General features: G+C 38.3%; 1 protein-coding gene across 3 annotated transcripts in view; it reads right to left on the minus strand.

Annotated features, from left to right (window-relative positions):
- The window catches only part of LOC145787485 (ubiquitin-conjugating enzyme E2 T-like), a 43,206-nt gene that overhangs the window by 28,384 nt on the left and 845 nt on the right, over positions 1-13,977 (minus strand). The gene's annotated exons all lie outside the window — the stretch shown is intronic.

The following is a 13,977-nucleotide window of genomic DNA, read 5'->3' on the forward strand; positions in this document are numbered from 1 at the left end:
CCACACTAACTTTTCCTTATGTTTGATAATCTATAGCAGGTAAATTCCACTTTTTAACTGTATCTTCTTTCACGATGATTTATATTCGCAACGACACCGGTAAACAATAAGCATTCGATGAAAGAATAACATTTGCGTAACAATTAAGCCAGTATTCATAAGGTGGCAAACTTTTTACAGTTCACAAGAGCATTGTCAGCGCATAAAATAGCTTGCGTAATGCTCTGGGCTACCGCCGTGTGACACGCGATGAAGAAGCGCATAAAATTTCGTTTGATTAAACATTAAAGCATACGGCAATTGTCGCAGAAATATAAGGTGTGTTGATTTGGTGACGGCAATGTTTTTTCCGTCGTAGATGGAATCACTCAACCAGCGTGCGATTAAAAACTTAAGTGACTCTGATACCACACAACTTGTGCGGTAACTCGCGGCCAAACGCTTATAATCTGACTCTTGTGACGTCATATTACTATTCGACAAACAAGCGTAGAATTTTTGGTCGTTCGACAAGAAAGAAAAAATCGCAGCCCTGGATATATATATACTTATACTATCTAAACCAGGGTTTCCCAAACTTTTTTGGGCCACGGACCACTATTTGTGAATCCGTTTATTTGCGGACCCCCAACACAAAGGTAAAAATGAATAAAACCAAATTTTGTTTATTTAAAAAACTGCCAACATCAATGGGATGGATGGGACGGATGGGATTGCATAAGTCATCAATTCTCGGAGTTATTTGTGAAAGGCAAACTCGTAAGTCAGGGTCCACAGAAAGTCTGAACCTGTATTTTGTCTTCATGTTGGTAAGAGCTGAAAATGCTGTCTCACACATGTAGATCATGGCAAAAGGCAATAAAATTTTTGGTTGCCTTTTGCGATAGCAATGGGTATTCCTCCACAACACTCAACCAGAAAGATGCAATAACTGTTTGATTGAAACTAAGCATTAAAGTTCGATCAGATGATAATTTGGCTAATTCTTCTTCGCGTCCTGACAGATCAGTCTTTGTAACAAAGGGTTTAAAATCCAGTCAAAATTCTCATAATTTTGTCTCTTTTGAAAAGTACTTCTTAAAGTGTGCAGAAAGCAACTCAAAATGTAATGTAAACGTCAGAGAAAATCAACTCTGTATCAATTAAGGGTTTGTTTTATCTTTGTACTGTACAACGTATATGTGTGACTTTTTAATTTCTTGTCATATCGCCACGGACCATCTGTGCAGTCGTCGCGGACCACAGTTTGGGAAACCCTGATCTAAACCCTTGACAGTCTGTTTCACCAAAAAGGAGAATTCTATTTGACCTTCTGATGATCCTCCTTTTAGGTGAAACAGGCTGTCAAGGGTTTAGATAGTCATAACTATATTTGATTTAATTCGCTCTGCTTGGCTTGTTGCGGTACAGGGCAACTGGGCGGGACAAAGTGGGCGATACCCACTTGGGCGACGAGACTAGTGGGCGACGAGACAAGTGGGCGACGAACCAAGTGGGCGACGAGTCAAGTGGGCGACGAGCCAAGTGGGCGATGGCCAAAGTGGGCGATGGAAGCGAAAGTTTAGCCGTTCGGAAAAAAAATATGACTTTTAATTTTTACTTTAAAATACAATGATAGATTTGTGGAAGGGAGGCAATGAGAGTTCTCACGCTGAGTTTCACGAAGCATTGGAAGCAACATTTTCATTATTTTTTGTAGTCTAGTAATAGCGCTTGCTGTTTGATGTTAATTTGCATTGTGACATCATCTTGACACATTATTTTGCAACACACAATCCAGTCTCTGAATATTATAAACACTTGCGGGAGGTCACTAGGTCAGCCAGTGCTGAGATCTTAACTACTAAGTAGCTGGTTTGGTAGGTACATGCATTAGACATTTGAATGTTTGTAGTGATTTTCAAGTGAAACAGAAGTTTTTGTTAGTTGTTCAAGTGTGTTATTGTTTAAAATACATGTAAAAACTTACATACGAATCATTAACTACGGAGATTAGCATAACTTTGATGGTCTAAAAATAAAGTCATATTTTTCAATTTTTAGGTCATAAACAAAAGGGCCCTAGTAATGACTGTCAGTCACAATGTGTTCTGTAAAGTGCTGATGCGGCTAAGCAGCGTCTAGACTAGAGCATTCGGATTAAAAATATCAGTTGACTTTAAGTGCCCAAGTTAAAATTATGACTTATGCCTCTTGAGAAGTCCCACATAGTCTGTGGTGGATGCTGTCCATTAATGTTTTATTGGTAGCCTATATACTTTCACATACAATACAACATTGTAAATTGTTTTTTTTTTTTCGGTCATTGACCGATTTTTTAGCAAAATGTCCGAAAAAAATATAGTCAATTCGGTCAAAATGTCCAAAAAAATATATAAATCAACCATTGTATTTTAAAGTAAAAATTAAAAGTCATATTTCATACTGACAAGCTTTGATAACGGTTAGAGAACGTTCATAACTGACTTAAACCACTCTTTGGCCATTTGTTTGTCTCTTTTCTGTGAGGTTTCTCTTAAGCTTCACGATAAACCCTGACGCCGCAAATTGCAAAATAATGTGTCAAGATGATGTCACAATGCAAATTAACATCAAACAGCAAGTGCTATTACTAGATTACAAAAAATAATGAAAATGTTGCTTCGTTCCAATGCTTCGTGAAACTCAGTGTGAGAACTCTCATTGCCTCTCTTCCACAAATCAATCATTGTATTTTAAAGTAAGAATTAAAAGTCATATTTTTTTTTCCGAACGGCTAAACTTTCGCTTCCGACGCCCACTGTGGCCATCGCCCACTTGGTCCGTCGCCCACTTGGTCCGTCGCCCACTTGGCTCGTCGCCCACTTGGTCTGTCGCTCCCTAGTCTCGTCGCCCACCTGGTCTCACCCAAGTGGGTATCGCCCACTTTGTCTCTCCCAGTTGTCGTGTACCAGGCTTGTTGCATGGCATTGACCACCTTTCGTAGTATTACCGGTAATAGTTTTCATTGTTTATACTTAGTATAAATATACTACGGTAGTAAATTAATGGTAAATTAAATTATGCTACGCAACAAAAACTGATCTTAAGTTTAGTAATAAAATGAAATCAGTCATAGCAGTAACTTGTAAACAAGATACGTTTAATAGCTTACACCAGTGGTTCTCGACCTCTCAACACTGCCAGTGCCGGACTGATCAATATATAAAAATGTTTTTGCAGACCACTGACCAGTAACCAGAGTATCGAAGGCACGATTATTTTAGGTGGACTAGACAATATTGAAAAAAACACGTACCGTATAATATATATCACAATAAGAAAGTAATTTCTCCAGAGTAAATGGTTTGCAGAAGCAAAGAATAAATGCCCATGTAGAAAAGGCGGAAATCTGATATTGGCATCAGTCGTCTAGGCTGTATTGTAAAACATATATATGTCGGTCGGCTGCATAGCCGAGTGGTGAGAACGTCTGTACGACGTTCGAAAGATGTGGGTTCGACACCGCTCCAGAGCACGCGGCTGTGTCTCGGCAAAGACACTTTTCCAAAGACAGATTTCCGCTTAATGGCAAGCCATAATAAGGGGAGCAGCAGCTGACTCGACGACTATGTGTCACTTCTTTGCTTCCTGTCGTCTGTTGTATCGCATCTGCGATCGCAGTGTACTGTATATTATCGCAATGGGCGCAAAATAATGAAGCCAGGTTAAGCAACAACGGGCAATTCAAAATGATATTATCAAGACAAAAAAATCGATCAGAAAATATGAAGGTATATTGTATAGTCAGTTTTTGTTGTCTAGGAAATAAAATCCTAGTTCTGCCCTTGATTTACCACTATTCAAAAGTATTGCCCAAATCATTCAAAAGTATTGCCCAATAAAGACATAAATAAAACGATCTTTAATTTTTTTCAACATGACATTATTGCTGAGTTGTTGTATATTTGTACAAGACTCCAAGACGGGATTTCCACCTTTTCTACAGTGGCTACATCGGCATTAATTCTTCACTTCTTCGGATAATGCGGAATTTAATGCCAGGGATTTTTTGCATTTGGGTCATTCCATATCAACTCAGCCACCCATGTATATGGAACCTCTCAGATTTTGCTGAAAAGTTGTCATACCATACATTAGGCTACCAAACGAAAGAATCCTAAGTTTTAGATCAATATCTCAAACGGTTTTCACATGGCGGCCATTTGAATTTCGGATGCTACCCTCGTTTTTGACTTGGGGGATAGCGAATAGCAATTTCAGCCATTTTCAGAGCCCCATAACTTTTATTGTAATAGAAGACTAAAAATTGCTGTGCTAGTTCATCATAAACTATACTACACAATTCAATAGTAACAAACAACATCTCTTGATGCATAAGTGTTAGGTGGGTCATCAAAATCCTGTTTTTTTGCCCCGTATAAGTGATTTTTTCAATTTTCAAATGCTTCTACCACCCAAACCAATCAAAATATTTCTCTAAAACCTAATTATTTGTAATATTTGGAAACTTTTCTTCTGCCAACTTAAATTTGGGAGTTGTGGTGCCATTAACAGAGATCTTATGGGGGTCTGAAAACCCTATCAGGCAGAAATGGCCCTTTTTTACCCCTATGTTTAGAGCCCCAAATGACCGCGTGGGCATTTTATGGTCATGCTGAAATTTATACCAGACAAACACATACATTTATTCTTTCATTTCATGAAATAAAATCTTTGAGTATCAAACTCCTTCACTATAAATTTTATGTTTTTAAAATGTTACATTTTGGTCATTTTTGGCAAATAATCTCAAGTCCTTGAGGTAGGTCAGAGAAAATTCAACAATGATTTATCATGAAAACAGTGAAAATAAGTAGGTACTTAGTGATCATAAACATTGGAATGCTGACACTGTTGACCATTAATTTATGTTCAAAATGATGCTTTCACCTCTTCTCACCCATGAAAAAGTACCCACCTGCAATGAATAAGCATTATATAGAGATAAAAATGTAGGAAAATGATCTATCCGTTTTCAAAAAATAAAAATGTTTTCAGTTTGCACTATAATTCTGCATTATGTAAAATGCTTAGCTCAAATCAGTATTCCAATTGTGCGGTTGTTGGTACACCACTTTCACCAAGCAGTGAACAAGGGAGCAAGTCTTTTAGGCGCTGACAGTTAGGCGCTGGTCTAATAGGCGCGCACACTGTGGCGTCTGGATATTTAGGTGCGGAGCACTGTGGCGCCCGGTCATTTAGGTGCTATTCCTAGTAAAGTCTGTAGATTGTATCAGCTTGACAGCTTGCCAGAAAATTATATCATGGCTTCAGTGAGTGAAGCTGCTAAAACCGGCAATGCTTTTCACACAAAATGTTACATTGAACAGAAAAATATATTGTTGTTTTATTGATTTATTATTGTTTTATTTGTTGTTAGTCCAGGTTTGCTTTGGTGAAAGCTTTATCAATAAATTATTGAAGCTTCCGAACATTATTGAGTTCATTTTTAGTTAAATCTTTCGCGACCACGGACGTATACACACGTCTTGGGATTTTTGCCATGATGACCAAGGAAGTATTTCTACGTCCAAGGTTAAAAGGTAGCCTATTTCAAGCAAAAAAATAGTGTAAATGATGGCAGATCCATAGTCTTTGCCTGTCCTTTTTTGGCTAATTAAAAAAAAATATTTTCGCGGTGCAGTTATCAGATGAGGACTTTTTAAAGATGGGGACACAGTGGATTTTTTTTCTTTTACTCATTGGAATTGGCAGTCAAAACTGGCTAGGCAACCCCTTGCTTTGGAATTTCTCGATCAAAAAGACTGTAGGCTAAATTACGTAAACTTTTTGCTTAAAATTTTCCAAATTTCTCCATAATCATTCTGCTGTACCTCCTGAAGTATTGCGAGCAGAAACGAAGTAAATTTTTTCTCATGTGCAGATATTGTTTTGGCATTCGATTAAACTACATATATTTTCATATTATTGTATCATGCTTGGGCATAGGCGTAGCCAGGGGGGGCGAAAGGGGCCATGGCCCCCCCAAATTTTCAAAGTTTGGATTCCGAAGTTGAACCCTTTGTTGAAAATATAATATAATTTGTATAAATTTATATTGTTTTACAAGACATCTGGCTATTAACACCCTCCAGGACTTGTTTTAGACACACAGAGAGACACCAATGAGTTTTGCAAATCGTAAATCGCGCAAAGTTTACGCGATTTACGCTTCTTTTTACTAATCTGTGGAAGCAACTTCAGGATCGCTTACTCTGTTGGTTTTTTTTGTAGTTTTTGTGTAGCTAAGTTTTTTTGTGTTCTCTAATTTTAGCCGCAATTTTTGCCCGTTTGTGTGTAACAGCTACCTTTAATAAGTTAATAGCTATTTATCTGTCTATAAATTTCATACAAATATTCCCTGAAAGTGTTTCCAGAAAGCGCTATAATCCATTATTTGAGTGTAATTTTGCAAAAATTTTCCGGGGGAGCAAGCCCCCGGACCCCCTAGTATACGCGTGCCGAAGGCACGCTTTAACCCCCCATCAGCTTTATTGCTTCTTTTTCTTAACCCACCAGGAAACGCCACTGCAGATGTCTTAAATTAAACACTTTGTCGTTCTCTTCAATTCATCAAATATTTGGCCCTCCCCCAAATTTTTTTCTGGCTACGCCACTGTGCTTGGGTAGTAAAAATTATAATGAAGTACACTTTTCTGCCAATTTTTAATTTTTTTAGAAATTAGAAAAAATACCTTTTGGAAAGTTGCTAGTTGTACATAGAATGTTTTAAATTTTATTGCAAAGCTTTGCATCTTCGGATAGCTGAAGATGTATGCTTTCATTTGATGTCAAGATTGTGCGTCTACGTCGATCACATGACATGTTTTTACCGCGTAAATACAACAGATTTGTGTGAAAAATGTCTGGTAATTTAGATTAAATATAAATTACTTCTGTTCGGGATGGATTGGCCATGTGACGAGAACCAGAGGTGGGCAGTAGCGCGCTACTTTTGTAGCGCGCTACTAGCGGCGCTACTTTTTCGGTAAAAGTAGCGGTAGCGGCGCTACTTTTTAGTTGGAGTAGCGGCTGCAGTAGCGGCGCTATTTTTTTTCCAATGTAGCGGTAGCGGGAGAGGCGCTACTTTTTTTCAGTCGCACTCGCACTCCCGCTACCCGCTACTTTTTAATTTAAAGTGAAAATAATACTCGTTTTTTTGTTCGTAATAATAATACTCGTAGTCTTGCTTCCAACCATCATAATTTGCGCGAAGAAGTTGACCGAGATCAGTGATCTTGTGACCTGTGAGGAATTGCGAGTGAAAGTCCTTGAAGGAGTGAAGAAACGTTTCAGTAAGTGCTTCAACGACATGAAGTGCGTTATGGCATCATGTCTTCATCCCTCCTTCAAGACGTCGTGGCTACAATTTCTGCACTACGTTTCCACGGATGATGCTGACGCACTGCGAGAAAAAGTCAAGACGGATTTAATTCGACTGTTGCGAGAGACATCAAGCCAGGTTGAAACCGAGAAGAGTGACACCAACACCAGTCACGAATCCGAAGATGAATTTTTTGGTGTGTTGGCGCTATCCCGTGAAACGTCGTTGCAGAAGGAAACAGCAATCGTTGACACCTTTTTTTCGGACAGGAGCAAGTCCATGAACTTCTCGAATACCGATTTGAAACGTCTCTTCATTAAGTACAACACCCCCATTCCTTCCAGTGCTGCGGTGGAGAGACTTTTCTCTGTTGGAAAGGATGTGCTCAAGCCAAAGCGGGCAGGACTTAGTGACACCCATTTTGAAATGCTCGTGTTTATGAAAGATGTGTTATTGCTTTGAAATGCTCCTGTTTCTGAAAGACAATAAATTTCCCTTATGTGTTTTCTATAACGACGTTAAAATGACAGTATAAACGATTGATAGCATTCGTTGTAAACGACTAATAGCATTCGTTTACACTGTCATTTTTTCGTCACTAGGGACTTGAACAGTGTTTCCTAGTGTCATTTTAGACAAAAGTAGCGGTAGAAGTAGCGGTAGCGCGCGCTACTTTGGTCCGAGTAGCGGTAGCGGGTAGCGCGCTACTTTTGTAAATTGGTAGCGGGTAGCGGTAGCGCGCGCTATTTTGGTCCAAGTAGCGGTAGCGGGTAGCGCGCTACTTTAAAAGTAGCGGGTGCCCACCTCTGACGAGAACGCGTAAGACGCTCTACTACTGTTCACATCAATACATTTCTACAGGGCATATAGGCTACACCTTGGCTACAAGTTGCAAGCATAATGGTGAGACTTCGCTCGTTATTAAACCTAGTCCGGGTTTTGAAGGAAAACTAAGTTACTCTTCACTCAAGCCTACCGCCCGCTTGGGTACAGCCTACGGTACATTTTTTACTGATGTTTAGTTATTATTTGACCTGACTAAAAGTGAACTCAATCTCATACATTTTCTGAAACTTGAATAATTTATTGATAAAGCTTTCGCCGGCGCAAACCTGGACTAACAACAAATAAATGCTGAACACGCGCATTAAAAAAAACAAAATATTTTTCTGTTCAATATAACATTTTATGTGAAAATCATTGCCGGTTTAAGCAGCTTCACTCACGGAAGCCATAACATATTTTTCTGTTCAATATAACATTTTGTGTGAAAATCATTGCCGGTTTAATCAGCTTCACTCACGGAAGCCATAACATATTTTTCTGTTCAATATAACATTTTGTGTGAAAAGCATTTCCGGTTCAAGCAGCTTCACCCATATATTTTTTCTGTGTAATATAACATTTTGTGTGAAAAAGCATTGCCAGTTTAAGCAACTTCACTCACTGAAGCCATGACCAACAACGCACACGCATTAACAAAACAATATATTTTCCTGTTCAATATAATATTTTGTGTGAAAAGCATTGCCCTACGCCCCTACCTGCCAAGCTGATACAATCTACAGACTTTACTAGGAATAGCACCTAAATGACCGGGCGCCACAGTGCTCCGCACCTAAATATCCAGACGCCACAGTGTGCGCGCCTATTAGACCAGCGCCTAACTGTCAGCGCCTAAAAGACGTGGACCCGTGAACAATGCTTAGGGTCCTGTAGATGGGTCCATTTAGGAGTATTTTTTCAGGTAGATTTCCAACTTGGCAAAATTTTCTATTCACCTGATTTTGCTTTTAAGATATTTATGATTTGTTATACTAGATCCAATGTTACAGGCTACAGCACAAAATAAAAGGGAATGCATGATCCATCTTTGTGACTCACTCTTGTTACCTCATCTAAAACAGTTTATCCCGAATCTGTAATCTGTAAAAGAATCTGTAATCTGTAAAGTAATCTATTTTAGCGATGGTGCAGTTTCACAATACTGTATAAAAATTATAGGAACTTCACCAACCTGTGCTATCACAAACATGACTTTGGTATTTTTGCTGAATGGCACTTTTTTGCCACTTCGCATGGGAAAAGCCCATGTGACGGAATTGGAGGCACGGTCAAGCATCTTACAGCACGTGCAAGTCTTCAGGCCTCAATGCAAACCATATTTTGACACCATTACAGATGTTTGAATGGGCAACAACAAACATCAAAAACATTCAGTTCTTCTTCATTAGTGCAGACGATGTTAAAAAAAATAAAGAAGAGTATCGTCGTCGTCGTCGTGTGAGTGTCTGGAGCCGAGGGTCTATCCTTTTACCACCCCAGATTCACAATGTTTCCGGACTACACTGGAAGGCTACTAGAGAACAGCCAGTCTTTGGTTTCATCATCCATGACACGCAGACCTTCCACTCTGTTAGGTGGCTTGAAGATGGAGCAGTCATTGATGATGTGGTCTGCGGTCTGTTCCTCGGCACCACGTCCATATTCACAGGAGGAGGAAGAGGCCATTCCCCATTGGTGCATGGTTGAGAAGAGTATAAATTGGAGACGTTATGCCTCGACAAAAACTATTAGGGGAACACGTTCACACCATTGCTTTATTCCAATTTCCATCAATATAGTACGAATGAAAAGAATGTCACAAGATTCGATAATATTCACTGACATCAGTGCAGAACAAATCTGTTATGCAAAACATTTGGATGAAGAACGCTTGCTTTCAGATCAATCAAAAATCTCAAGTCTGTTCCAACCAGGAATATACATTGCCTGTATCTATGATGATGATTGGTTCATTGGAAATATTATTGAACGTTCAGATAAACATGGTGGATGTTTTTGTAAAATTCATGAAGCGTGTAAACAACATTTTGATGTGGCTGCCAGACCAAAAACAAATGCCTTGTTGGGTGCAATTCCAACATATAATTTCAGGCCTTAAAACTCGTGTTTTTTTCCGGCAGCCATCGTGGCCTACCGAGAGCTCCTTCTCGGCGGCCAAATCTGCGTGCTTGGAGGCCAAAATACAAATAACGATAGCACAAGTAAACAGAATTAAACTTGCAACAATGCCAAAATGTTGTTGAAGACTGGGCGACGTCCTGCTATAGAATCGTTGTACTACGCAATAACTGCTTTATCGGGATTGTAATCCGGTATTGCGGGACCATCTAATGACACTAAATTGTTTCAACTGCATAAGTGCATACCGCATTTCATAAAACCTGACCATTTATACCGTTATAATGTCACCAAATCGAAAGTGTGAAGTCACTAACACACAGCGGAAACATTTTTCAACTCTGAAGACAGGTTTTTCCCCTCGGATGTCAACTAACCTACCCATATAACAAAATCCGTCATTTTTACATTGATTCTACGTTTGCAGTCCTTAAATCAGGGTAAAAATGACGAAGTTGTTGTCTGGGTAGTTCTCCTTTTTAACAACGATTCAATGTCCGACAACATTGAATCAACATAAAAACGACAATATTGCCAGCCAATGTAAATTAGCACTTCGTATTAACACTTTGTTAAAATAAACGTCGGGAATTACAAGCAAGACTTATAGCTGGTGATCGCAGTTGGATATTTTCCATGCAATAGCAAATGTTTCCGCACAATACGACAGTGGTGATTATGACGCGCTGACCTAATTCTGCGTCACTCTTTGATACTAGATATTTTCGACAGTTAATCCACGATTATTCTATTGCGAAATTAAATAATTAGCTAGAAGAAACCGGCGGCCAAATTGGCCGACTGAGAAGGTAGCACTGGCGGTCATTCAAGCACTACTTAGCGGCCATGGCCGCGATGGCCGCCGGCTGCTTTAAGGCTTGAATTTGTTGTGTTGGTGTACCAGAAACCTACGGACACAGTGCTCGAAAATACAAACTTAACCAAAAAGATTATGAAAATGTTCTGACACCACTTCCACAGTTTCTTAGACATCAGATGATATTCAAACTCAACTGAGTTGATTTGAGCTATGCATTTTACATAATGCAGAATTATAGTGCAAACTGAAAACAATTTAATTTTTGAACACGACTTAATCATTTTCCTACAATTTTATCTCCACATCATAGCTTAATAGGGTGTGCCACTTTGTAACTTTTTTTTTCATAACCAAGATCTCAACCCATTTTGGGGTTCCTTTTAGGATCAAAAACTATCCCAAAAATAGATCAGAAAGAAAGAGAAGAGATCTATGTTCGTTTGCTTCTTCCTCGGTAATTATATTGAGTTGAACAAACTGAAGAGAATACATCATATCCACATGATATGATAGCCCCTGTGATCAAAAGCATTGGTGCAGTGAGCCATGCACGATGGATGGCCAAATTAATGTGTGAGTTAAAGCTTGCTCTGTATTCTCTTCAGTTTGTTCAACTCAATATAATTACCGAGGAAGAAGCAAACGAACATAGATCTCTTTCCTTGTTTTTGATATTATTTCATGTTCCTGCATGGATAACAGCACCTGCTCCATTTGATGCTCCATCTGCTTAAAACTCTTCTTCAACTTAAGAAAAAGAATGATCTTCCAGAATCTTTTTCAAAGTTCATTGCAGCAATGATAAACCATCTTATGCAACATCTGTGGTATCTTAGTGAACCATTTGTATTTTTTGTATTGTATTCTGCATTATCGTCTGTGCAAGAAAAGGAAAAATGTCGTAAAGTATTGCTAAAATATAAACCGGCTTCTGAATCATCGTTGAAAAACTTGGGAAAATTAGTCACACCTGCAGAAATGACAATGTCAACCAACATGAATAACTTGTTTGGACCAGATTCTTGGCTTCCCAAAAAATTTTTGGGATAGTTTTTGGTCCTAAAAGAAACCCTAAAATGGGTTGAGACCTTGGTTATGAAAAAAAAGTTACAAAGTGGCACACCCTATAGCTTATTGATTGCAGGTGAGTACTTTTTCATGGGTGAGAAGAGGTGAAAGCATCATTTTGAACATAAATTAATGGTCAACAATGTCAGCATTCCAATGTTCATGATCACTAAGTACCTACTTATTTTAACTGTTTTCATGATAAATCATTGTTGAATTTTCTCTTGACCTACATTAAGGACTTGAGATTATTTGCCAAAAATGACCAAAATGTTACATTTTAAAAACATAAAATTTATAGTGAAGGAGTTTGATACTCAAAGATTTTATTTCATGAAATGAAAGAATAAATGTATGTGTTTGTCTGGTATAAATTTCAGCATGACCATAAAATGCCCACGCGGTCATTTGGGGCTCTAAACATAGGGGTAAAAAAGGGCCATTTCTGCCTGATAGGGTTTTCAGACCCCCATAAGATCTCTGTTAATGGAACCACAACTCCCAAATTCAAGTTGGCAGAAGAAAAGTTTCCAAATATTACAAATAATTAGGTTTTAGAGAAATATTTTGATTGGTTTGGGTGGTAGAAGCATTTGAAAATTGAAAAAATCACTTAGACGTGGCAAAAAAACAGGATTTTGATGACCCACCTAACACTTATGCATCAAGAGATGTTGTTTGTTACTATTGAATTGTGTAGTATAGTTTATGATGAACTAGCACAGCAATTTTTAGTCTTCTACCACAATTACAATAAAGTTATGGGGCTCTGAAAATGGCTGAAATTGCTATTCGCTATCCCCCAAGTCAAAAACGAGGGTAGCGTCCGAAATTCAAACGGCCGCCATGAGAAAACCGTTTGAGATATTGATCTAAAACTTAGGATTCTTTCGTTTGGTAGCCTAAGGCATAGTATGACAACTTTTCAGCAAAATCTGAGAGGTACCATAATTATACAAGATATCTTCATATTGGCTGTTTTGATATGGAATGACCCATTTCCGCCTTTGATTTATTTTTTAGTCATACCCAAAAAACATAAACAAAAACAATGCTCAATTATTCAGTGTACTTAACTTAGCCTTCGCAAATATTTTAGTGTGTGCTAAGACTAAAATCATTTTAAAGTTGTTTTTAAACTGAAAAAATTAAAAAAAAAATTAAAAAAAGCCAAAATAGCACACGGATCAGAGTTTCTGCTTTAAACTAACCCTAACTTTAAAATGTTTGCGGAAACTTTGATTAGCGACTTCGGCTTTGTTGCGATCAGCGACCAGGGTTAAGCGGTTTAAACCTGGTTTTAACCGGTCAAAACTAGGTTTAAACCGGTCAAAACTGGTCAAAACCCTGACCTGAATGGTCAAAACCCTGACCTGACTGGTCAAAACCCCGTAATGAGTTGCTTGATCGTGTTCGCCAGAAAATCACTGAAAACGTGAGGGAGATGGTAGGTGAGGGAGGAGGGAGAAGGTGAGGGAGAAGGAAAAGATGAAATTGACTGGTGAATGAAGCATTTGAATATACTGGAGAGACTTATTAATTTCAATTGTTCAGTTGAGGTGTTCTAACTTGCATAAAGTAGATAGGCATAAGGCATCACAACTTGTTCCTTTTCTGATAATCCTTTCTTGGCTTGACGTGTACTTTGCTTCAAAGAACGAATCATAAACTATCCTGTTTTTAGTTTTTAAAGCATCTTAGAATATGCATTCGCATTGTTTTATTTTAACTGGATAAAATTTGATGGCAAATGTTTTTCATAAAAAAAAAAATTGTTGGA

The sequence above is a fragment of the Aplidium turbinatum genome, chromosome 2 (assembly GCF_918807975.1).
Source record: "Aplidium turbinatum chromosome 2, kaAplTurb1.1, whole genome shotgun sequence".
Classification (NCBI taxonomy): domain Eukaryota; kingdom Metazoa; phylum Chordata; class Ascidiacea; order Aplousobranchia; family Polyclinidae; genus Aplidium; species Aplidium turbinatum.